The following is a 27,282-nucleotide window of genomic DNA, read 5'->3' as shown; positions in this document are numbered from 1 at the left end:
TTCAATTTAAACTAGCATCACTATAGGTATAGGAATAATTATTCACCAATCCCTTCTAAATATGATTAGAAGTTCACTTCAATAGGTTTTGGGCACCATTATTTATTATAATATTTGTATATCTAGACTAGAGTCTTAGGAGGCCCTAGGGAGGAAAAAATTGTTCCTCATTTATGCTATAACAAAAACTAAGATCCAATCTTTTATGATACCCACTAGGGAACTTTGGGAGAGTTCTAGTCAACCCAACTAGCATATATAGCTTAAACCTAGAGCCCATAACCTTAAGATATAAAGTTGTTGATCTCAAAGATCAAGTTGTTGGGATCTAAAGTACTTTGGATGAAAGAAGGAAGTGGAAATAAGGAAAGAATTAAAATTAGATTATATTATGGAACTATAGTAGAAGCATTGAAAATATGATTCTAATTTTATTGAGAAAGATTTTGGCATGTTCAAGAATTGCTAACTATTTTAGGGTCGTAAGAGATTGTTTTCCCTTGAAAACTAATAAGAAGAAAAATTACATGCTCTAAATTATATATATTTGTTATAAAGTGCTTGCTAAATCTTTGCCAAGTCATTTCTATCCTTATTCTCTAGTTTATACTTTTACTCTATTCAGTGGAATAAAAATATTTATTGTGTTTAATTGTATATCCATGTGTGGATGAACTATTTTATTTGAAGTTATGATAGTTTAAGAAACATTTATTACATAAAGTAGGTAAGTTAATTCATAATTTTCTTATCACTATTTTTAATCCCTCCAAGCCTCATCTAGCATTAACTTAAAGCCTAGTGTGATCCTTAGCCTCAATAAAGGAGTAGAAGAAAAAAATTGAACTATTAAAGTTTATTCTTCCCATATATAGTTATATGGTCGATAAGGTTATGGGATCTAAAGGAGATGGTAAAATTATAGTTGGAAGGAATCCTACCTAAAATTCCAATAAGCTTGACATAGATAAGGAGTACTTATGTTCTTATTTACTACAACATTAGGAAGAAATCTCTCTTTTGCAAGCATGTATTTTTAAATATCATAAGCATAAATTTTTAAAAATTTTATCTTTATATTTACAAATATATCTTTTTAACTTTTCATTGCATCACCCTGTTAGTTGTCTGATAAGATAAATATAAGAATTTTATCAAGCAATATTAAAGCGAGTTTAAGATAATTCTAATCCTCAAAGGAATAATATTTATCTCATCACTTTATTACTTGTCACAACACCTGCAGTAGTGTCAAATAAGAATTACACCTTAGAATAGCAACAATATTTAATAGACTAAGTAGTTTTGAAATATAACTTGTCAAGTTTTTGGCGCTATTGTTGGATATTGAAATTAATTATCCTTTCTTGCCTTTAATATTGATGAACAAACTAACCATTTAATCTTAACTCTATTTTTAATTTGACCTCCTTTGTATTGACACTATTTTGTTTTGCTAAAAGATTAGAATAGTTATTTTATTACTTATTAACCATTCAATATTTCATAATTTTTTCTATTGTGTTGCTTACTGTTGCATGCCTTGTAACAAATAACCATTAGAAATTTTGTTTGAGATTGAAATTGAAAGACTCTTAAAGAAATGAGAAATGGTAAAATTTGAAAATATTTAAAAATGGTTGAACAAATTCATTAAAATGATCAAGCAAGACCACTTAGAGAATACTCAAATCCAATGGTTGAAGGCATTCACGAAAGCATTAATAGAGGTAATATTCAAGCAAATAACTTTGAACTCAAACCTATATAAATTCAAAGGGTACAAAATTCTCAATTTGGGGGAACAACTATAAAAAATCCTAATTTGCTTATTGTTAGTTTCTTAGAAATATGTGCCATTTTTAAATATAATTATGTAACCAATAGTGTTATTAGACTTAGGTTATTTCCTTTTTCATTGAGAGATAATGCTAACATGTGGTTAAATTTGTTACCCTTGGGCTCAATCATTACTTGGAATACTTAGCTCTCAATTTTTTGGCTAAGTACTTTCCTCATCTAAGGTTTATAAGCTTAGAAATGATATTACTTTATTTACACAATTAGATGATGAGTCCATTTATGAGGCTATGGAAAGATTTAAGGAATTACATATGAATTGTCCATACTATGCATTATGAAATTGGCTTATTATTCAGACTTTTAAAATGTTTTAGAAAGATCTCTTATATCCATTATTAGTGTGATTGATGGTGGATCATTAATGACTTAACCATATGATGATGCTTATGCTTTGGTCAAAGAAATGTCCACTATAATTTCTAATTGTTATCCAAATGAATTAACCTTGGAAAGATAGCTAGCGTGTATGAATTAGATTATATATAAATTTTCACTGCACAAATAGCTACTATATCTAGGAATCTAGATAACCTTGGAATTAGTTCATGCCAAGGTACACCATTTCCTATGGAGGAATGTTTTTTTTGGATCCTTTAGAGACTTAAATGCATCAAGAGTAGAATCCCTTAATGCCATTAATAGTGTACCTAACAACCCTTTCTCAAATATTTATAATCCTAGTTGGAGAAATCATACCAACCTTATCTGGAGTAAAAAATCAAAATGGGAATAATAAAAAAAACTCAAGCCAGTGAAATAAAATATGTAATTGGAAGCACCCTTATCAAATTATGAAAACCTAAGGCCAAATGATCCCTTTGATTTAACCAAAATAATTAACCCAAGGATAAAAATCTTTTATTATATGGGTACTTAGATGTTTAGTCAGGCTAGTGTAATTAGGAATATAAAAAATTAATTAGTGTAGTTTGTTAGTTCTTTAAATAATAAACTCTAGGGAACCTTGCCTTGTAATACCAAAATAAATCTAAAAGAAAAGGGTAAGAAATAATGCAAGAATATTCAATTGAGTGGAAAAGAATTAGAGGGAGTGTCTAGGAAGGAGGAGAAGCCTATAGATAAAATTCTAGAGGAAACCCTATTGAAACCCATTAAGTCTAAGAAACCATTTCAATCCACAAAAAGAAAACACATTTAGATGGTTACTCTAGTTACCACTAAATTTATATTTCCCCAAAAAAATTAGGATAAAATGACATTCAAAAGTCTTTATAGGACCTTTTTGTTTATATGTATGCCCTTTAGTTTGTACAATTGCCCTACAATGCTACAAAGATGTATAATGTTGACCGTTTGAATTTAGTATAGTAGGGCATTAATGTTTTCTTGGATAATTATTCATCTTTGGGACAACTTTTTAAAAGTTCGTTAGGTATGTTAAGCCCATATGAAGTAGCCTAAGGCTAACCAAGAGGGGTGTGAATTGGTTATTTAAAAATTCTTAAATAAAAATCAAGATTTAAATCTAAAAAATCATTCTCCATAAGAATAAAGTGCAAAAATTAAATGTGGAAATGCAGAAAGAAAGAACACACAAAAGTTTATAGTGGTGCGGACAACTTTACCTACGTCCAATCCTTGAAGCCTCTCCTCTAGGTATTGCACTAAACTAAGTGACTCTTTTTTTACTCCCACAGTAAGAAGGAAGAGGATAAGCCTATATAAACCTCCTTTCCATCAACCCTCCGGAGAGGCAAAGAACCCAACTCCTTTTGCTGCCTCCTAAAGCAGGCAAAGAACCCAACTCCTTTTGCTTCCTCTTGAAGCAGGCAAAGAACCCGAGTCCTTTTTCTTCCTCATAAAATAAGCAAAGAACCTTGATCAGTTGCTGAAGTATACCTCTCTAGAACCTCTAAGGAACTAGGGATGATGATCGAAGAAGACGACACAGATCCTTGCTTCGAGCAACCTTTTTGAAACGCCACACAAAATCCCCAGCATAAGATCCCTCTCTCTCCCTTACTCTCCCCCTCCTCTTGGCTATCTCAGGTTAAGACAATAGCAAAAGATATAATCTTGGGTTAAAAAAAGTCTTATATAGAAGATCTTCAAATTACCTCTTAATTGCAACAACCGACAATATCATCCAGGATGATCAATGGAACATCCTATAAAATTTGTTAAATTATTGAGTATTGTCAGAACATTGCCCTGAATACATGTCAGGAAGATAAAAAACTAAACTAATCATCCAGGATGATTTAATGATCGGCCCAGATGATTAGTTTAAAACATCAAATAGCATCTAAAATTTTGCCCTGATTGTATGTCTAGATGATGAAAAATAATTGATCATTCAAGATGAATTAGAAATGTCCCTGATGATTAGTGCAAAAATAATACACATCATCCAGAATATCATTTTAGTCATCCAAAAAGAAACTAAGGTTTGTTTAACTTATAGTCCCGGATGATACTGCAATCGTCTAGGATAATTTGATCAAACTAATTTAGGCAATATTCTATTGCATCATCTAGGATGATATCTTGGACGATGTTTAAAAAATGAAACATGCCTAAAAAGACCTGGCAACTAATTTTTCTGATTTGAGCCTTTTGTCCAAGAGGATGCTAATATCATCTAGGGCAATTTATTTAATTGCGTCTACTTTAACCAGGATGCCCTAATTAGGGTTTCTATTCTTAACTTATCATCCAGTATGATTTGGGATCATCCCTGATGATATGATCAAAAATAGAAAACACTAAAAATAGTCAGAATTTTTCCTTGAGTGTCTGTGTGCAAGGTTACTTAGCATCATGACCCACTTTGTTATAGTTGACTCTAGTGAAAACCCATGGCATGCACTTATTGACTAATTCACTCCTAGTCTATCCAATCTTGAGCTGGCTTGATTTGTAATTTAATTTTGTGGACCTTAAACATTAGTAGGCAAGGCAGTCGTATAAAAATAGAAGTGACCGAAGTATTTGATATCATCAAAATTATAATCCTTGAATCTAGATTTACAGTAATCTCCCCCTTTTTGATGATGGCAAACATTTGGTAGAAAGTTCAATTTTAAGAAGTTAATTGAAATAAGCAATTCAAATTTTACTAACATCAAAAGGATGATATAAACACTAAACAAAAAGTAGTAAAGAAAAATGATCACAACTAAACAACAGAAACTCTACAACTACTCCTGTTGACATCACAAAAAGGAGGAGGAAACCAAAAAAAAAAAAGAAATTAAACAAAAGATGATAAAAAATGACCAAAAGAATAGAAATATTTTTTTATCACAACATGAATATGATAAGTTCTTCATATGATTGAATAAAAAATTTGTAAGAATTAATGTGTTAATATCATTAAAATTCAAAAAATGGTAGAATAGCCGATCCTATTAGCCCTAGCTCGGACTTCTCATAGGGCAAATTTTCTCTTGAAAATAAAGATCTAACTCGAAAAAATCAATCGGATAAGAAAAAGAGTTCTATTCAAAAATTGGTTCCAAAAAAAATATCTTATGGAAGAATATACCAAATTATTTTGTCACAATCATTAATTTTTAAACAAATCATTGAAAATATCAAGTGATACATGAATTCTTTTAAGATTTAAAGGTTTGAAAGAGATGGATGCTTACTTTTTATGGGCTCATTTTATGCCGCTTATCAATTTATTGGCGCACCTTGAGCTTCTTATGATTTTTTTTATATATTTTGTGTATCTTTTAATTTTTTTGGCGGTCATTGTTCATCTTTTCACGTATAAAAATGGATATAGTAAAATGCAAATTGATTATTTTCTTCTAAAAAAATTAGATTGATTATATTATAAAGATTGTAAAGTTAATTCGAGTGAAAATTTATCTACCCAACATCGATTATTAGTTTTGGACTTTAAGATAAAGGGGAAAAATAATAAAAAATAAAGTAAAATAATTTTCTTGCATTAAATGGTGGAATTTAAAGAATATTAACAGAAATAATTTTAGGAGTAAGATTTTAGATCTTAAGATTTTGTCTACGCATGAGGATGCCAATATTATGTAGGAAAAAGTGGCTTGTAATATTAAAAATATTGCAAAAGATGTGCTTGGAGTTTCGAAGGGAAAAGCCCCTAATAATAAAAATAGTTGGTGGTGGAATCCAAATGTGCAAGAAAATATAAAAAAAATAAGAAGATTTGTTATAAAAATTGATTTAGATGTAAAAATTTTGATAATTGGGAAAGTTATAAAGAGGCTCATAAGGAATCTAAGAAAGCTATTTGCGATGCAATGAGCTTATCTTTTAATGATTTATATAATATATTAGATACTAAGGAGGGAGAAAGATAAATGTATAAGAGCCAAACAAAGAGATACAAATAGTAAGGATTTAGTTAAAGTGAAGTGTATTAAGGACGAAGATCAAAAAGTACTTATCTTAGAAGATGATATTCAATAAAAGTGGATGAGGTATTTTGCTAAACTTTTTAATAAAGAATGTGAAAATATGGTTGACTTAAGTAACTTTATCACCCTAAATAAAAATAAAGATTTTTTTTATCGGCATTTAAATAAAATCGTAGTTAGAGAGGCTTTAAAGAAAATGAAGAATGGAAAAGCTGTTGTACCTGATGATATTCTATTGCAAATCTATTTTCATGACTTATGTTTTGATGATTGACAAACACTATTGATTCTCTTGAACTGCCTATTACTCTAACTTTTCAAGAATCAAAGATCAGACGAACAAATGAAGCTAGTTCAATATTACGTAGGTTAGGGTTGAGTCAGTCTGTACTTTGCTTTTTTTCTCTTCTTGAGTCTATTTGTAATGTTCAAAGAGATTGATGCTAAGTAACCCTACACACACACACTTGAGAGACTTAAAATTTTTGTTTTTACTCAAATCGTCCAGGATGATATTTACATTGTCCTAGACGATCAGGCTTAAAACAAAAAATCTAAACTAGGATTCTTAATAAAGGCAGCTGTCATTAACAGATCGTCATGGATAATACGTGTATCGGCCAGGACGATAAGCTCAAAGTAGAAGAAATTTCTGCCATAAATAATTAAGGTATTGTGTATTTTTTGGTAATCGGCCTGGACGATCTTGGATCGGCCTGGACGATATTCACAAATTATGCCTTAATTAATCAGACAATCAAGGAAGTAGTTAAGGATGATTGATATGATCATATCATCCTGGACGATCGCCGGATTGGCCAGGAAGATCTATTCAAACCTTAGTTACTTCTGGACGATAAATATAGGCCAGCACAAATTCAGGGCGATGTGCTGGATGATCAGGATCAGACAGCTTGAATTCAGGGCGATGTTGTGGACAATTTTCCTTTGATTTGAACTGATCGTCCTGGACGATCGTGTGATCGTTCTGGACGATCAAGCCAATTTTCAATCGTCCAGTTTGTATTCAAGGCGATGCTCTGGCCAATCTCATGGGATTTATACCGATCGAGCAGGACGATATCCATATCGTCCTGGACGATATAGTCGGCAACTTGCAATTGATGAGATCCTTTGAAGCTCTTCTATTTAAGAGCTCTTATTCAACATTTTGAATAATCTTTTACTGCTTCCTTGACCTAAGAAGACCTTGAGGAGAGCGAGAGAGAGAGAGAGAGAGAGAGAGAGAGAGAGAGAGGATCTTGTGAGGGGGAGCTTATGAGGGGATTCACAAGGGTTGCTTCAAGGATCGCTCTGCTTCTTATTTGTCTAGAGTTTCTCATCCGTGAAATGGTCGGTAGAGGTAAGGATTCAGCAACTGATAGTGGTTCTCTGCTAGCTTCAGGAGGAGGCAAAAGGAGATAGGTTCTCTGCCTTGTCGGTGTGGCAAAAAGAGGTTCTCTGTAAAGGCTTCTCCGCCTAGCTGTGGGGGCTAAAGGAGAGTCACGATTATAGTGCAATACTCGAAGGGCGCCTCTGGGTAGTGGACGTAGGTTGAGTTGGCTGAACCACTATAAATTTTTGTGTTCTTGTTTCTTGATTTCGCACTTTAAATTCCGCATTTTTTTTTCTTGTGGTGTGATTTTGGTTTATGTGATTTTACTTCTTTGTGAAAAGAATTTTTAAAATACCAGTTCACCCCCCCTCTTGGTTAGCTTAGGCAAGTTCTATAGGGCTTAACATACCTAACGAACTTTCAAGTGTTATCAGAGCTTTGCTTCCTACTAAACCATGAAACCATAGATTGTCCTATGAATTGACAGGTTCCTGATGTGCTTTTTCTATCCACCTTGCACCCTACAAAATCAGAGTCAAAAAATCCAATAATCTCAAAAGAAGTGTTGTGTCTAGGGTACCAAATCCTTAAGCCTTGGGTCCCGAAAAGGTATCTAAAAATTCTCTTAAAAGCATTCAGGTAGGACTCCTTAGGGTCAGCTTGAAATCTAGCACAATGGTAAACACTAAACATAATATCAGGTCAGCTCGCAGTCAAGTAAATGAAAGATCCAATCATACCTCTATACTTCTTCCGATCAACATACTTACCACTTGGGTCCTTATCTATTGGAGCACTAGAAGCCATGGGAGTGTTAATTGGCTTAGCTTTGTCTATCTCATACTTCTTCAAAATGTCCTTTTATGTATTATGTTTGATTTAAAAAGTTTCCATCCTCCAATTATTTTATGCTAAACCCCAAAAAGTAGGACAACTCTCCCATAAAACTCATCTCAAACTCTCTTCTCATTTCTTTAGAAAACTCATCACACAATTTCTTATTAGAAGATCCAAAGAGTATATCATCCACATAAATCTGAACAATGAGTAAATCATCTCCAACTCTCCTAAGAAAAAGGGTGGTGTCTATGCTCCCCTTGACAAACTCCCTCTCTAGTAAGAATGTGCTAAGCCTCTCATACCAAGCTCTTGGTGCCTGCTTTAATCCATACAAAGCCTTTTTTAATTTAAAAACATGATTTGGAAATTGGGAATTCTCAAAACATGGGGGTTATTCTACAAACACATCTTCTTTTATTTCCGCATTTAAAAAGACACTCTTGACATCCATTTGAAAAGCTTAAATCATTTATAATAGTCAAAGGTTAATAGAAATCTAATGGCTTCCAATCTAGCTACAGGGGCAAAAGTCTCCTCAAAGTCTATCCCTTCTATTTGGTTATACCCCTTAGCCACCAATCTTGCTTTATTCCTAACCACCACTCCTGAATCATTCACCTTGTTCTTAAAGACCCACTTTGTCCCAACTACACTTTGTCTCTTAGGTATTTCTACAAGCTCTCAAACATCATTCCTAACAAATTGATTCAATTCTTCTTGCAGTGCTAAAATCCAAAATTCATCAGTAAGGGCTTGGTTAATGGTGGTGGGTTCAGTCATTGAGATAAAGGCAGAGTAGTTCACCTCCTTCCTAAGTCCATGTTTAGTCTTAACTCCACTAGAAGGGTCTCCTAAGATCAAATCCTTGGGGTGACTTATAGAGTATCTCCAATCTCTAGGAAAAGTGTGAGAAGGTCCAACCCTTTCATCCAAATCAATATTTTCTACTCCTTAGGTGACTTCTCCTACTCCTTCATTATTTTGGTGTTCTACCCCCTTCCCCAAATTTTGTACTCCACTTATAGTCTCTTCAACATCATTATCATCTTCAACTCCAGATTTTCTAGGATCGGACTCATCAAATACAACATGGGTTGTCTCTTCCACCATCAAAGTTCTCTTATTAAACACCCTAAAAGACTTGCCAACACTAGAATATCCTAATAACACTCCTTCATCAGATTTAGGATCAAATTTTCCCAAGTGAGACTTCCCATCATTGTGAATGAAAACCTTACAACCAAAGACATGAAGGTGGGAAAGATTGGCCCTACCCTTAAGGATCTCATAGGGTGTCTTTTCTAATTTGGCTCTAACGTTCACCCTATTCAACACATAACAAGCTGTGTTAACCGCTTCAGCCTAAAAGTATTTTAAAAGTGAATACTCAGCAAGCATGGCTCTAGCGGCTTCCACCAAGGTCTGGTTCTTTCTTTCAGCTACCCCGTTCTACTGAGGGGTCCTAGGAGCTGAGAAGTTGTGGCTAATCCCCTTGTCCTCACAAAAATCATCAAATCTATCATTCTCAAACTCTCCCCCATGATCACTATGGATGGTCAATATCTCAAAACCTAGCTTTTTCTGAATCCAAGTAGAAAATGTTTTAAACTCCTCAAAAGACTCATTTTTATGTGAAAGAAATCTAGTCAAAGTGAACCTCAAGTAGTCATCAACAATCACAAATCCATAAACTTTCCCTCCCAAGCTGGCAGTGCTTATGGGTCCAAACAAATCCATGTGCAGTACTTCTAAAGGCTTCTCCGCCTAGCTCTGGGGGCTAAAGGAGAGTCATGATTGTAGTGCAATACTCTGAGGGCGCCTCCAGGGAGTGGACATAGGTCGAGTTGACCGAACCACTATAAATTTCTGTGTTTTTATTTCTTGCTTCCGCACATTAAATTCCGCATTTATTTTTCTTGTAGTGTGATTTTGGTCTATGTGATTTTACTTCTTTGTGAAAAGAATTTTTAAAATACCAATTCACCCCCCCCCCCTCTTGGTTAGCTTGGGCCAGTTCTATTGGTCTTAACATCCCCAACGAACTTTCAATTCAAATAGAGATGTGGAAATGCTTAGGAGATGAAGGAATTTCTTGGCTTACTAAAATTTTTAATATTATTTTGAAGACTAAAAAGATGTCATATTAGTGGATAATGAGTGTGTTCATTCCTATTTCTAAGAATAAATGTAATGCATAGGATTGTGCAAATTATAGAAGGATTAAGTTAATGTGTCATACTTTTAAACTATGGGAGCGAGTTATGGAGCATAGGTTACGACGTGATACTAATGTTTCTCAAAATCAATTTGGATTCATCTCGATTAGGTCTACTATAGAAGCCATACATTTATTGAGAGGTTTGACGAAGAAATATAGAGAGAATAAGGAGTATCTACATATGATATCTATTGATTTAGAGAAAGAATATGATAAAGTTCCAAGAGAAGTGCTATGTAGAGTTCTTGAAAAGAAAAGAGTTAATAATTCTTATATTCAAATCATTAAAGATATGTATGCAGGAGCTATTACTGGTGTTCAAACATAAGGTGGTTTGACCAAATATTTTCCTATTTTGATTGGATTACATCAAGGATCATCCTTAAGTCCATATCTTTTTGCTTTAGTTATGGATTTTCTCAATAGACATTTACAAGAGGATGTACCTTGGTGTTTGGTTTTTGCTAATTATATTCTTCTTGTTGATAAGACTAGAGAGGGAGTTGAAGGTAAACTTGAATTATGGAGGTCAACTTTAGAATCTAAAGGTTTTCGCTTGAGTAGATCTAAAATTGAATATATAAAGTGTAATTTTAGTAGCAATAGACCTAGTGAGAGGATTATGACTTTGGGCGATCAAGTCATTCATAAGGGTACATGTTTTAGATATCTTGGATCTATTATTCAGAGTGATGGTGAAATTGATGGGGATATTATCAGCAGAATTCAAGTTGGATGGTTGAAGTGGAGGAATGCATCGGGATTACTGTGAGATAGAAAAGTCCCGCTCAAACTTAAGGGAAAATTCTATGAGATGGTGGTGAGACATATAATGCCTTATGGTGCCGAATGTTGGCCATTAAAAGAGAAGCATAATACTAAGTTAAGTGTTGCAGAGCTGAGGTTGTTTAAGTGGACGAGTGGCTTGACCCTTAGAGATAGGAAATGAAATGAGCATATATGTGAAATGGTTGGAGTAGCTTCAGCGGAAGATAAGATTAGAGAGAGTCGCCTTAGATGTTTTTGTAACATTAAACAGAGGCCTTCCGATGACCCGATTAAGAAAGTTGAGGTATTAGATTTGATTTATGTTAAGAAAGGTAGAGGTTGACATAAAAGGCTTGGTTATAAAATATTAGAAATGATCTTTCTTTATTAGATTTAAATGAGAATTTCACTTTTAACTGGACACAATTGCGAAAAATGATTCATATAGCTAACCCCATGTAGTGGGATAAAGGCTTGATGTTGTTGTTGTTGTTGGTGGTCGTGGTCAATGCTCATCTTTTAAGTTTTTTCTTATTTTTGGGTTCATTTTATGCCCTTGACTTTTTTTTGGCAAGCTATATATCTTTCGAAACTCTTAAATACTCTTAGTTGTTGGTATATCTTCTAGATATCAGAGAAAAAAAAAAACTCACTCTCTAATATAAGAGAGAGTAAACCACAAACCAAAATCAAATTCATATGATAAATGCAATGAAAAGATTAAAAAAGCATGAAAGTGATTTAAAGATTTTGAACATTATTTGTATAAGATAAATTAATGTAGAAAGATAAAAAAAGATCTCAATCACAAAGTTTAGTTATTAATTTGAAATAGACTTTTATTTAAAAAAGAAAATTACACCACTAAAAGAGGTTAGAGGAAGGAAAACAAACAACGATGTTTCTCTCTTTAACCTATTTAGGGATGCAAAAATATTGGCTGCAAATTTTCAAAAACAAAAATAAGGCATAATAGAAATCACTCATACTCTTACAACCCAAGGCCCAACACACCATAATAATTATCCCAAGAGCAGATAATTTTAGAATTGCTACTGTCTTCTTATTAGAAAAATTTATTAATAAGTTTATGAATTTTATTCCAAACCACTTGAGTGTGGAGCATAGTTTGAAAAATATAAACCGGTAAGGAACATCGAATACTGTTAATAAGAATTAATATACCCCAAAAGCTTAAAAAAATAGAATCCTAGGATAAAAGCTTATTCTGGACTAAGGTAATTAAATCATCCAAAAATAAAAGTTTTCTCCCTTCCTTTAAAGAGGGGAACCCCAAGAAATTTATTAGATAATTGACCATGCACAAAACTAGTTAAGTCTTTAAGAGCCACACGACATTCATTAGACATATTCTTAGGAGCAAAAAAATAACATTTCATTTTATTAAGATAAAGACCACTAACCATCTCAAATTGATGAAAGATTTCCATAAATTTATTAACTTTGTTAATAGAAGCATTAGTAAAAATGATAAAACTATCAGCAAAACATAAATGAGAAATAGAAAAACCATCCACAATTCTAAAATAAAGACTAGGATTATTCTCAAAGAGGCTCGAAAGTCCTCTAAAAAAGTAATCCACCGCCATAATGAAAAGGGAAAGAGAATGTGGGTCCCCCTCTCTCAAACCATGGTAGGATTTGAAAAAACCTTTGCTATTGCCGTTAACAATAATAGAAAAATAAGAACCTTCAATGCAGTTTCTAATAAGCTTGATGAAAATAGAGTCAAAACCATAAAGCTTCAAAATATTATAAAGAAAAATCCAATCAAGGTTATCATAGGCCTTATAAATATCAAGTTTAAGAATCAAATTACCACCTCTAACCCTAATATCAAGATATTAACAAAATTCATGGGCCAAAGAATATTATCATTAATAGTGCGACCATTCACAAAACCTATTTTGTATGGAGATATAATTCTGGGTAAAAAAAAAAAGTAAGCCGGTTCGTAAGAATTTTAGAAAGTAACTTGTAAAAAATGGTACACATACTAATAGGTCTAAAGTCATTCAAATTTTTAACAGAATTGTTCTTGGGAATAAGAATAATAAAAGTAGAGGTATGAAACTTAGGAATAGAATTACCAGCAAAAAAATCCAAAACTGTAGAAAAAAGATCATTACTAACAATATGCCAATACTTCTAAAAAAACTTAGTGGTTAAGCCATCCAACCCAGACACAGAATCACTACTCATGCCAAAAACAATCTCTTTAACTTCTTCTAAAGAGGGAGGCTTGGAGAGATAATCGTTATCCTCTAAAGATATGAGGCTTGGAATAATAGAAGGATTATCAATATGAGCAGGAGTAAAATCCTTATTGAATAATTTTTTAAAATGCAAAATTGCTAAATTAGCAATCCCTAAACTATCCTCAGTCACAAAACCATCCTAACAGTGAATTTTGTTACTATAATTTTTTGCCCTTTTACTCTTAACCAAGACATGAAAATACTTTCTATTATTATCACCTTCAACAAGATGAACAACATCAGCTTTTTGTTTCAAAAAAGCCTCCTCCTACGCTTATAATTTTAAGAGGCAATCTTTAAAATCCCTACCCTGCCTAGGTTAAATAAAATATCATAGAGTTTCAATGAAGTAGTTAATGACAGTGTGTGCACAACATCTTGACGGTAGAAGAATCCCAACCAAAGGCTGATTCTAAAAATAAATTAAACCTAGCCATGAAATAATTGGTTAAAAATATATGCAGATGGCTTAATTTAAGTATTATCTACACTATTAATAAAGTGATTGGGTTAGTCTCATTCACTATATGCCTAAGATGGGGGATTTAAGTATTATTACCAATAAAAAAATGAATTGATACCAACTTGAACATTTATAGGTTGGAGAATCCGTATTAGCTATAAAAAATTGACTTGAAAAGACAAATTCCCTTTGCATTCATTGAATAGTTGATTGATATATTGGAAAGGATTCATTTTATTATTTCTTAGATGGCTACTTAGATTTTCATCAAATTCCTATAACACCTGAGGATTGAGAAAAACCATATTTATTAGAACTTAAGGTGTGCTTACTTTTAATAGAATGTCGTTTGCATTATGTAATTCCCCTATAACATTGTTATGATGGAAGATGTTTATCATTTCTTACTTTATTGAATAGGGTATCAAGATTTTCATAGATTATTTTATTACATTTGGTACTTCACTTGATTCTTCTCTTGAACATTTAATGGTTTTTTTGAAGAGATGTTAAGAATTAAATTTATTAATGAATTGTGCAAAGTGTCAATGCATAATTTCAAAATATCATCGGACATAATATTTTTTACAATGGTTTGGATGTGGATAAGGTAAAAATTCAAGTTAAGAAAATTATCACCTCTTACCTCTATTAAAGGAGTGAGAAGTTTTCTATGACAGGTTGAATTTGTAGAAGTTACCCTATGGAATTTTCTTAAATCATGAAGCCTTAGTGCCATATATTAGAGAAGGATGTTCCTTTTAATTTTGATCATGAGTGTATAGAATCTTTTAAAACCTTTAAAAGCATTTGACTAGTAATCATAAAATGTCTATCATTTATGATGCAGGATGTTTATCTTTTCATAGTTGATTGAATAGGGTATTAAGATTTTCAGGGATAATTGTTTTGTGTATTTTTTACTTTATTACATTCTTTTCTTGAGAATTTAGTTATTCTTTTGAAGAGATGTAAATAATTGAATTTATTGTTTAATTAGGTAAAGTTATAACTTATTATCGCAAAAGGCATTATCTTGGGTCGTAAGATATTTGAGAAAGGTTTGGAGGTGCATAAGGAAAACATTTTGGTTATTAAAAAGTTTCCACCTCCTACCTCTATTAAAGGAGTAAGAAATTTTCTAGGACATGTTAAAATTTATAGAAGATTCCCTAGAGAGTTTTCTAAAATTACTAATCCTTTAAACCATTTATTAGAAAAGAAAGGCCCTTATATATGTAAAGAAGCCCCAAGATAATAGTGTTTTTATTAGTGGGAAATAGATATGCTTTGATATTATAACAATGAAGGAATATATAGGACTCCAAATTATGAGATAGATAAGCATACAACTTTAAAATTGTACTAAAAAATTATAATAACATCCTGCATAACTTTCCTTAACACCAATTCCTAGTGGAAGATAAGGGAGGTAAAAATAGTAATTTTTTTCTTTTACATTAACCATAGTATCAAAAGGTTGGCCTCTCAGTTTTCATGTTATCAACTTTGTGTTTTTGCATTATGATTTTTGAGTAATAGAAGTTGAGATTCTATCTAGTTGTCATTTTGTATATGCTTGGGAATTCTGGGATACTAACCAACCTTTTTTGGTTATTTTAAAAAATTTCTATTCTTTCGGGCTTCATTTCCCTTTGTTTTGAAATGGATGTTTTTTAGTTTTCTTTCATTTTTCATTATAATAGTCTTTTCTTCCTGTTTTAATACAATTTGCATATCTTCAAGAAAAAAAAAAGGATCAAAAGGTTGGTATTATTTCATCTTTACATGATTAATGCTAACCACCAATATTAGTTAGTTCACTAAAGATAGAGCTTTTTGAACTATTGAATTTAAACTAGCATCACTATAGGTATAGGAATAATTATTCACCAATCCCTTCTATATATGATTAGAAGTTCACTTCAATAGGTTTTGGGCACCATTATTTATTACAATATTTGTATATCTAGACTAGAGTCTTAGGAGACCCCAGAAAGGAAAAAACTAATCCTCATTTATGCTATAACAAAAAATAAGATCCAATCTTTTATGACACCCACTAGGGAACTTTGCGAGAGTTCTAGTCAACCCAACTACAATATATAGCTTAAATCTAGAGCCCCCAAAACCATAAGATATCAAGCTATCGATCTCAAAGATCAAGTTGTTGGGATCTAAAGTACTTTGGATGAAAGAAGGCAGTGGAAATAAGGAATGAATTAAAATTAGATTATATGATGGAACTATAGTAGAAGCATTAAAAATAAGCTTCTAATTTTATTGAGAAAGATTTTGGCATGTTCAAGAATTGCCAACTTTTTTAGGGTCCTAAGAGATTGTTTTTCCTTGCAACCAAATAAGTAGAAAAAATTACATACTCTAAATTATATATATTTGTAATAAAGTGCTTGCTAAATCTTTGACAAGTCATTTCTATCCTTATGCTCTAGTTTATACTTTTATTTTATTCAGTGAAATAAAAATATTTATTGTGTTTAATTGTATATCCATGTGTGGACGAACTATTTTATTTGAATTTATGATAGTTTAAGAAACATTTATTACATAAAGTAGGTAAGTTAATTCATAATTTTCTTATCACTATTTTTAATCCCTCCAAGCTTCATCTAGCATTAACTTAAGGCCTAGTGTGATCCATAGCCTCAATAAAGGAGTAGAAGAAAAAAATTGAACAATTAAAATTTATTCTTGCCATATATAGTTATATGGTAGATAAGGTTATGGGATCTAAAGGAGATGGTAAAATTATAGTTGGAAGGAATCCTACCTAAAATTCCAATAAGCTTGATATAGATAAGGAGTACTTATGTTCTTATTTACTACAACATTAGGAAGAAATATCTCTTTTGCAAGCATCTATTTTTAAATATCATCAGCATAAATTTTAAAAATTATTATCTTTACATTTACAAATATATCTTTTTCAATTTTCTTTGCATCACCCTATTAGTTGTTTGACATGAAAAATATAAGACTTTTATAAAGCAATATTAAAGTGAGTTTAAGGTAATTCTAATCCTCAATGGAATAGTATTTATCTCATCACTTTATTACTTGACACAACACGTGCACTAGTGTAAAATAAGAATTACACCTTAGAGTAGCAACAATATTTAATAAACTAAGTAGTTTTTAAAAAATAACTTGTCAAGTTTTTGGCTCCATTGTTGGATATTGAAATTAACTATCCTTTCTTGCCTTTTATATTCATGAACAAACTAACCATTTAATCTTGACTCTATATTTAATTTTACCTCCTTTGTATTGCCACTATTTTATTTTGCTAAAAGATTAGAATAGTTATTTTCTTACTTATTAACCATTCAATATTTCATAATTTTTTTCTATTGTGCTTCTTACTATTGCATGCCTTGTAACAAATAACCATTAGAAATTTTGTTTGAGATTGAAATTCAAAGTCTCTTAAAGAAATGAGAAATGGTAAAATTTGGAAAATATTTAAAATTGTTGAGCAAATTCATTAAAATGATCAAGCTAGACCACTTAGAGAATACTCTAATCCAATGATTGAAGGCATTCACGAAAGAATTAATAGACCTAATATTCATGCAGATAACTTTGAACTCAAACCTATATAAATTCAAATGGTGCAAAATTCTCAATTTGGGGGAACACCTATAAAAGATCCTAATTTTCTTATAGTTAGTTTCTTAGAAATATGTGCATTTTTAAATATAATTGTGTAACCAATAGTGTTATTAGACTTATGTTATTTCCTTTTTCATTGAGAGATAATGCTAACATGTGGTTAAATTTGTTACCCTTGTGCTCAATCATTACTTGGAATACTTAGCTCACATTTTTTTGGCTAAGTACTTTAGAAATGATATTACTTTATTTACACAATTAGATGATGAGTCCATTTATGAGGCTAGGGAAAGATTTAAGGAATTACATATGAATTGTCCATACTATGCATTATGCAATTGGCTTATTATTCAGACTTTTAAAATGTTTTAGAAAGATCTCTTATATCCATTATTAGTGTGATTGATGGTGGATCATTAATGACTTAACCATATGATGATGCTTATGCTTTGGTCAAAGAAATGTCCACTACTATTTCTAATTATTATCCAAATGAATTAACCTTGGAAAGATAGCTAGCGTGTATGAATTAGATGCTATATAAATTTTCACTGCACAGATAGCTACTATATCTAGGAATCTAGATAACCTTGGAATTAGTTCATGCCAAGGTACACCATTTCCTACGGAGGAATGTTTTTTTTTTATCCTTTATAGACTTAAATGTATCAAGAGTAGAATCCCTTAATTCCATTAATAGTGTACCTAACAACCCTTTCTCAAATATTTATAATCCTAGTTGGAGAAATCATCCCAACCTTATGTGGAGTAAAAAATCAAAATGGGAATAATAAAAAAAACTAGAGCCAGTGAAATCATATATGTAATTGGAAGCACGCTTATCAAATTATGAAAACCTAAGGGCAAATGATCCCTTTGATTTAACCTAAATAATAAACCCAAGGATAAAAATCTTTTATTAGATGGGTACTTAGATGTTTAGTCAGGCTGTTGTAAGTAGTAATATAAAAAATTAATTAGTGTAGTTTGTTAGTTCTTTAAATAATAAACCCAAGGGAACCTTGCCTTGTAATACCAAAATAAATCTAAAAGAAAAGGGTAAGAAATAATGCAAGAATATTCAATTGAGTAGAAAAGAATTAGAGGGAGTGTCTAGGAAGGAGGAGAAGCCTACAAATGAAATTCTAGAGGAAACCCTATTGAAACCCTTTAAGTCTAAGAAACCATCTCAATCCACAAAAAGAAAACATATTAAGAAGGTTATTGACTGACCACCACCACCTTCTCCTTAGAGATTAATAAAATAAAATATGGATAGACAAATTTCTAATTTCTTAGAGGTATTTAAAAATCTAATAATTAATATACCTCTTACTGAATCCATAAAATAAATTCTTATATGTCCAAAAGTTATCAAAGACATTTTAAGAATAACAAAAAATTAAGAGGCTTTTAAATAGTAGCCTTTATCAAAGAGTATAACTCCATCATGTAAAAGAAAATATCATTGAAGATTAATGATCCTGGTAGTTTCACCATCCTAATGGAAATAGAATAACATAAAATTAAGAGACTTTTAAATAGTAGCCTTTATCAAAGAGTGTAACTCCATCATTTAAAAGAAAATATCATTGAAGATTAATGATCCTGGTAGTTTCCCCATCCTAATGGAAATAGAAGCTAAGTTTTATAGAGGAGCAAAATGTGATTTAGGTGTTATTATATATCTTATGTCCTTTTTATCTTTAAGAGATTAAATCTTGGAGAAGTCTAGCCTACCATTGTTAGCAGAACACTCATTTACTTAGCCTAAGTTCATGTTAGAGGATATTTTAGTAAAGGTTGATAAGTTTACTTTCTTTTTAGATTTTATAGTTTTAAATATAAAGGAAGATAGATTAATACCTATCTTCCTATGTAAACCATTCTTAGTTATAGATAGTGATATAAATGATATTTAGAAGGTAGAATTAATAATGTGAGTTTAGGATGGGGAATTCTCCTTCAATTCCTTGAAATATATGAAGTTTCCTAAAGGCTAGGGTGACAAATACTATAGAGTGGATTTTTGTTGATTATTGTGTAGAGGATATTATGGTGGAGATGTTGGGAGATTACTTGTTTGTTATGACATTGTGTGAGGCTAGTTTAGGTGAGATAGATGAATATTTTGTTCGTTTTATTAGTGAAGCCCCTAGGATATTTAGGGAAGAATTAAAGTCTTAGATACATCATCTCAGGGGAAATCCTTGAAACCCTTTATAGTTAAGGCTCCTAAGCTAGAACTAAAAGTCATTGCCTTCTCATTAAAAATTAGCCTTTTAGGAAAGGAGTTAAATTTACCTTTCATTATCTATACAAAGCTTTAAAATAATAGAAAGGTAAGTTGATACATCTTAAGCACATATAAGAGAGCATTTTGTTGGTCTAATTCTAATATATAGGGGATTAGTTCATTTGTTTGTATGCATAGGATCATATTGGAGGGAGCCCCTCATCCTAAAGTTGACACACAAAGGAGATTGAATCCAAATATGAAATAAGAGGTTAATATAGAAATCATGAAATGGTTTGACGTTGGTATCATTTATCCTATTATTTATAGTGATTGGATTAGCCCAATCATTGTGTTAAAAAAAGGATTGTCATCCATTTCAAATGAGAAGATTGAACTTATTCCTACTAGGATTGTGATGGTGGAGGATTTATATAGATTATATAAAGCTTAATAAAGCCACTAGGAAGGATCATTTCTCAATACTTTTTACTAATTAAATTTTAGATAGATTTGATGGGTATCCTTTCAACTATGTTTTAGATGGTTACTCTAGTTACCACTAAATTTATATTTTCCAAAAAAAAATCAGGATAAAATGACATTCAAAAGTCTTTATAGAACCTTTTTGTTTATATGTATGCCCTTTAGTTTGTACAATTACCCTTCAATGCTACAAAGTTGTATAATGTTTACCTTTTGAATTTAATATAGTAGGGAATTAATGTTTTCTTAGATAATTTTTCATCTTTGGGACAACTTTTTAAGAGTTCATTAGGGATGTTAAGCCCTTATGAAGTAGCCTGAGGCTAACCAAGAGGGGGGTGAATTGGTTATTTAAAAATTCTCAAATAAAAATCAATATTTAAATTTAAAAATCATTCATCATAAGAATAAAGTAAATAAATTAAATGTGGAAATGCAAAAGAAAGAACACACAAAATTTTATAGTGGTGCGGTTAACTTTACCTACGTCCAATCCTTGAAGCCTCTCCTCTAGGTATTGGACTAAACTAAGTGACTCTTTTTTAGCTCCCACAGTAAGAAGGAGGATAAGCCTGTACAAACCTCCTTTCCATCGACCCTTCGATGAGGCAAAGAACCCAACCTATTTTTCATCCTCCTAAAGCAGGCAAAGAACCCAACTCCTTTTGCTTCCTCCTGAAGCAGGCAAAGAACCCAACTCAGGTTAAGACAATAGCAAAAGAAATAATCTTGGGTAAAAAAAGGACTTATATAGAAGATCTTCAAATTACCTCTTAGTTGCAACAAACCGATAATATCGTCCAGGATGATCAATGGAACATCCTATACGATTTGTTAAAATTATTGAGTATCATCCAAAACATTTCCCTGAATACATGTCTGGAAGATGAAAAACTAAACTGATCATCCAGGATGATTTTATGATCGGCCCAGATGATTAGTTTAAAACATCAAATAGCATCTAGAATATTGCCCTGATTGTATGTCTAGATGATGAAAAAATAATTGATCATTCAAGATGAATTAGAAATGTCCCTGATGATTAGTGGAAAAATAATAATCATTATCTAGAATATCATTCTAATCATCATGGAAGAAACTAAGGTTTGTTTAACTTATAGTCTTGAACGATCGTGCGATCGTCTAGGATAATTTGACCAAACTAATTTAGGCAATATTCCATTGCATCATCTAGGATGATATCTTGGACGATGTTTAAAAAAAGAAACATGCCAAAAAAGTTCTAGCAACTAATTTTTCTGATTTGAGCCTTTTGTCCAAGACGATGCTAATATCGTCTAGGGCAATTTTTTTAATTGCATCTACCTTAACCAGGATGCCCTAACAAGGGTTTCTATTTTTAACTGATTATCAAGGATGATTTGGGATCATCCTGGATGATATGATAAAAAATAGAAAACATTAAAAATAGTCAGAATTTTTCCTTGAGTGTCTATGTGCAAGGTTACTTAGCATCATGACCCACTTTGTTATAATTGACTCAAGAAAAGTGAAAACCCATGGCATGCACTTATTAACTGATTCACTCCTAGTCTATCCAATCATGATCTGTCTTGATTTGTAATTTAATTTTGTGGACCTGTAACATTAGTAGGCAAGGAAGTCGTATAAAAGTAGAAGTGACCAAAGTATTTTATATCATCAAAATTATAATCCATGAATCTAGATTCTTAGTAATCTCCCCCTTTTGATGATGGCAAACATTTGGTAGAAAGTTCAATTTTAGGCTGTTAATTGAAATAAGCAATTCAAATTTTACTAACATCAGAAGGATGATATAAACACTGAACAAAAAGTAGTACAGAAAAAACAGTACAACTAAACAATAGAAACTCTACAACTACTCCTTTTGACATCACAAAAAGGAGGAGGAAACCAAAAAATAAAAATAAAATAGAAAACAAATAAAAGATGATAAAAAATGACCAAAAGAATATAAATAATTTTTTATCACAACATGAATATGATAAGTTCTTCATATGATTGAATTAAAAATTTGTAAGAATTAATGAGTTAATATCATTAAAATTCAAAAAATGGTAGAATAGCCATTCCTATTAGCCCTAGCTTAGACTTCTCACAGGGCAATATATCTTTTGAAAATAAAGATCTAACTCAAAAAAATCAATCGGATAAGAAAAAGAGTTATATTCAAAAAATGGTTTCATAAAAACTAACTTATATAAGAATATACCAAATTAATTAGTCACAATCATAAATTTTTAAACAAATCATTGAAAATATCAAGTAATACATGAATTCTTTTATTGAAAGGGAAGGATACTTACTTTTTATGGGCTCATTTTATGCCTCTTATCAATTGATTGGCGCACATTGAGCTTCTTTTGATTTTTTTATACATTTTGTGCATCTTTTAATTTTTTTGGCAATCATTATGCATCTTTTCACGTATAAAAATGGATATAGTAAAATGCAAATTGATTATTTTCTTATAAAAAAATTAGATTGTTTAGATTGTAAAGATTGTAAAGTTAATTCGAGTGAAAATTTATCTACCCAACCACGATTATTAGTTTTGTACTTTACGATAAAGGGGCAAATAATTAAAAATAAAGTAAAATAATTTTCTAGGATTAAATGGGGGAATTTAAAGAATATTAACAGAAATAGTTTTAGGAGTAAGATTTTAGATCTTAAGATTTTTTCTATGCATGAGGATGCCAATATTATGTAGGAAAAAGTGGCTTTTAATACTAAAAATATTACAAAAGATGTGCTTGGAGTTTTGAGGGAAAAGCCCCTAATAATAAAAATAGTTGGTGGTGGAATCCAAATGTGCAAGAAAAATAAAAAAAATAAGAAGATTTTTTATAAAAATTGATTTAGATGCAAAAATTCTGATAATTGGGAAAGTTATAAAGAGGCTCGTAAGGAATCTAAGAAAGCTATTTGTGATGCAAAGAGCTTATCTTTTAATGATTTATATAATATATTAGATACTAGGGTGGAGGAGAACCTCAGAGTCTTTGTAACAAATTGAAGAGAGAGAACGTCCGTAAAATCAGGTAGGAGATTCGCAAATTTGAATTTTTTTCCTTGGCGGTAACGGTCATCTGTCGGATGGAGGACGACGATCGCCGGCACATTGCCGGTGATTCTCCGATAAAGGCTGGCGGAGATTCTGGGAATGGATTAGGAAACACTGCTTTTGCAAAACGACAAGGTGCTTTTGTGATCAGAGAAGGAGCTGTTCCATTGCCTCAGAAAAAATCTATGTGGAAGGGAAAGGTAAGGCTGTTTCATACCTGGAAGAACAGGTAACTCCTAAAAACATGAAATCTGCATTAAATTCATCTGATATTTTGGCATCTTCATCGGGAATGAAGATTTTTGTTAATCGATTTGCGAATTCGAATGCAATCCCTGGACTTTGTCGCAGCGTAATAAATGAAAATTCGCAGCCTTTGGTTAACAAAAATGTTCTTTCTTATTTTAACAAGGCTGATATATCAAATGCAGTTAACGTGTCTATTGATTTACCTAAATCAACAATCTCTAATGGTCCTTGGAGTAGGAATCCTTATATTAATTTGGATTTCAAAGTAGATGATTTGATTTTATCTGATGATGGAGAAGCTGTTAAAATGTATTCGGAATTGGAAGAAGCAAATGCTAATAAATTATCCAAATCTTTGGTTATCAAAGTATTTGGTAAAGATACCTCTCCTGAACTGATTGCATGGGAATTAAGGAAACAATTGAAGCAATTTGGTCAATTCCATTTTACCATCCTAGTAGGTGGTTGGTTCTTATGTTCTTTTTCTTCAGAGGAAATGGTTAAAGCTGTGCTTTTGGGAGGTCCATGGTTTGTGAATGATCATATTATTGGAATGGAGATGTGGACTCCAGAATTCAACTCCTCTTCGACTAAGGGTCTTTCTTCTCCAATATGGGTTAGATTACCTAATCTACCTCTCCAAAGCTGGGATGAAAAGAATGTGTCTTGTATTGCCTCTAGAGTTGGAATTCCCTTAATGATAGATGGGAATATGTTCAATTGGGGAAGAAGGGAATTTGCTAGGATTTGTGTGAGAATCCAATTTGATCAACCTCTTCCTTTAGGAGTTTGGGTGGACAGCTTAGGGGGAAGATTCTTTAAAAAAGTAGAGTATGAAAAAGTTTCTAATCTCTGCTTTGCTTGTGGAAAGATTGGGCATGTTTACAAGAATTGTTTAAAACCAAAAGATCTGCTTAAGGAGGTAGAGGTGGAGGGGGACTATGCAATTGCAGGAAAATCGTTGGAGCATTCTACTTCTGAAGTTTCTACTTACGGTCTCTGGATCCTGGTTAATAACAGGAAAAAAAACTTCTTTCAGCATAACAACAAATGGATCAATCCTAACTATGTCAAGCCTATGAAGAAAACTGAAACAGAGGTGGCTATTAAAGATAAATCACTAAGTGATTTCCCTAAAGAAGTTTCTCAGGCGGTAACAGAGGCTTTTAACTCTTCTAATCTATAAATAAAAGAAGGTGAAATCTGCAGTTCTGGCTTTTATCAGGAAAATAACTCAGTGTGAAAGGGTTGCTAGCGAACTCCAGTAAATCCTAAAGGATTACCTGCGAACTCAAGTACTCCCTATCATAATTCTGAAGACAAAGATCTGGAGGTTGTTATGGAGTATGGTGACCATCAAAAGCATCGTGAAAATGATAGTCTAGACAGGTCTGTTATCCAAGACCAAACAGATCTGAATAATGTAAAAATTACGAAATCTGTGAGTGGGAACTCTGATCCAGGATATTGTTTGAATAATATCAGCTGCAAAAACCAATTTTCTATGCTAATAGCAGATCAAGATGAAATTGTGGATGTTTTTCCAAAAGGTAATTCTACTGCCGATAGTCGTAGGAAACAAGAGAAAGCATTGAACAAAGATGATATAAGGTCTGATAGCAATACCAGTTTGAAGGAAATTACTATTATTGAAGAAGTTAAAATCAAGCTGCAGAAGGAACATCGATCATTGGGAAATGTTTCTTTAAAATCAAAAACAAGGAAAGGTGATTCAAAGATTATTTGTAGTGGGTCCAATCCCACTTCAAAGAAAAAATAAGTTCTCTAATTTTTTGGAATTGTAGGGGGGCTAGGAAAGTGGTGGCCTCCAGGTATTTAAAAGAAGTGGTGAAGGAAAATGAAGCTTTGTTTGTAGGTATCATGGAAACTAAAATTTCATCTATGGAACCTATGGAAATCAAAAAGTTTATTAGTGAATGGTGGGATTTCTTCCTATATCTGGCTTCAGGCTTATCAGGGGAAATCTTAGTTTGTTGGAGACAAGACTTGGTTGTTTTTGAAGTTATTGATGCTAATGAGCAAATGATAATTGTGAAACTGAAAATAAAAAATCATCATACTTGGATGATTGCTTCCATCTATGGAAGTAGGAATTGCGATAAAAGAAGATAGCTTTGGCTTGATTTGGAAAATTATTTTAATAATGTTTTGCCTTGGATTATTGGGGGAGATTTTAATTGTATAATCTCTCAAGATGACAAAAGAGGAGGCAGGAAATTCATTCATTCTCAAGGAACACTTGATATGACTTCATTCATGAATAGAGGAGACTTACATGAGGTTGGATATTTGGGTCCTAAATATACTTGGTGCAACAATAAAGATGGAAGAGGAAGAATATTAGAGAGGCTTGATCGGTGTCTTATCAACAGTGCTGCTCTAAATCTTCTTCAATCAACGGTGGTTAAGCATCTACCTAGGATAGCTTCGGATCACTGTCCTATTGCTATCAAAATTTTGGAATCCAAAATTACAAAGAGAAAGAAATTTGTTTTTGAAGACATTTGGTTATCTTATAAAGCTTCCTACTCTATTGTGTCAGCAGCTTGGAACAAAAAATCGAATGGCTCGGCTTCCAGAATTTTAAACTCCAAATTCAAGAGGGCATTGAGGTCTCTTTTCTTTTGGAATAAAGAAAAACATAAAAATTTGTTAGAGTTCAAACAAAAACTGAAAATGGAAATTCTAGAATTGCAATGTGAAGAAACCAATTTGGGTGGCTTATCTGACATCAAACTTTGCACCTTAAGAACAAAAATTGCTGAATTTAACAATACTTTGGGAAGGCTTAGCATGTGGTGGAGACAAAGGGCTAAAATTCATTGGATGAATGAAGGAGATACCAATTCAAAATTCTATCATGCTTATGCTTCTTCCATGAGAAATTCTAACAAAATTAATTGTATTAAAAATGAGGAAGGGATCATCTGTGAAGATAAGCATATTATTGAAGACATTTTTCTCAAATACTTCATTAATAAATGGAAATTCAGGCATTGTAGCTTGAACGGTTGGCCGGATCCTGCATATCAACTGAATATTGAAGAATGCAACGTGCTCAGTAAAGAGTTCACTTTCAATGAGCTACAGGAGGTCATTTCAAACTTGGGTTCTAACATATCTCCAGGTATTGATGGAATAACTTATTCTTTTATTAAATCATACTGGGCTATTATCAAAAATGAAGTTTGGTCTGCCATAAAAGAATTTTTTAATTCGGGTATTCTGTGTCCTGAATGGAAGGAAACCAGTGTTATTTTGATTCCCAAAGTGGTATCTCCATTAACTCCTGACAATTTCCATCCTATTAGCTTGTGTAACTCTATATGCAAGATTGTTGTAAAGATGATTTTGAATAGAATGAGCTTTATTTTTCCTAAAATCATTTCGGATGTACAAAGTGCTTTTATCAAAGGATGGTCTATGGCTGATCAAGTGTTTCTAGCTCAAGAA

General features: G+C 32.0%; 2 non-coding genes across 2 annotated transcripts; both read right to left on the bottom strand.

Moving 5' to 3' along the window:
• Positions 1–2,030: 2,030 nt before the first annotated feature.
• Positions 2,031–2,136, bottom strand: LOC114580047. The gene has a single exon (XR_003701346.1). It is a non-coding gene; the product is annotated as a small nucleolar RNA R71 (small nucleolar RNA).
• A 15,857-nt stretch (positions 2,137–17,993) lies between these two features.
• LOC114580048 lies at positions 17,994–18,099 on the bottom strand. Its single transcript, XR_003701347.1, has one exon. It is a non-coding gene; the product is annotated as a small nucleolar RNA R71 (small nucleolar RNA).
• Positions 18,100–27,282: the final 9,183 nt, after the last annotated feature.

This window comes from Dendrobium catenatum, unplaced genomic scaffold, assembly GCF_001605985.2.
Source record: "Dendrobium catenatum unplaced genomic scaffold, ASM160598v2 fragScaff_scaffold_743, whole genome shotgun sequence".
NCBI classification, from domain to species: Eukaryota; Viridiplantae; Streptophyta; class Magnoliopsida; order Asparagales; family Orchidaceae; genus Dendrobium; species Dendrobium catenatum.
The sequence above is the reverse complement of the archived record's forward strand: the minus strand, read 5'-3'. Positions and strand labels throughout refer to the sequence as shown.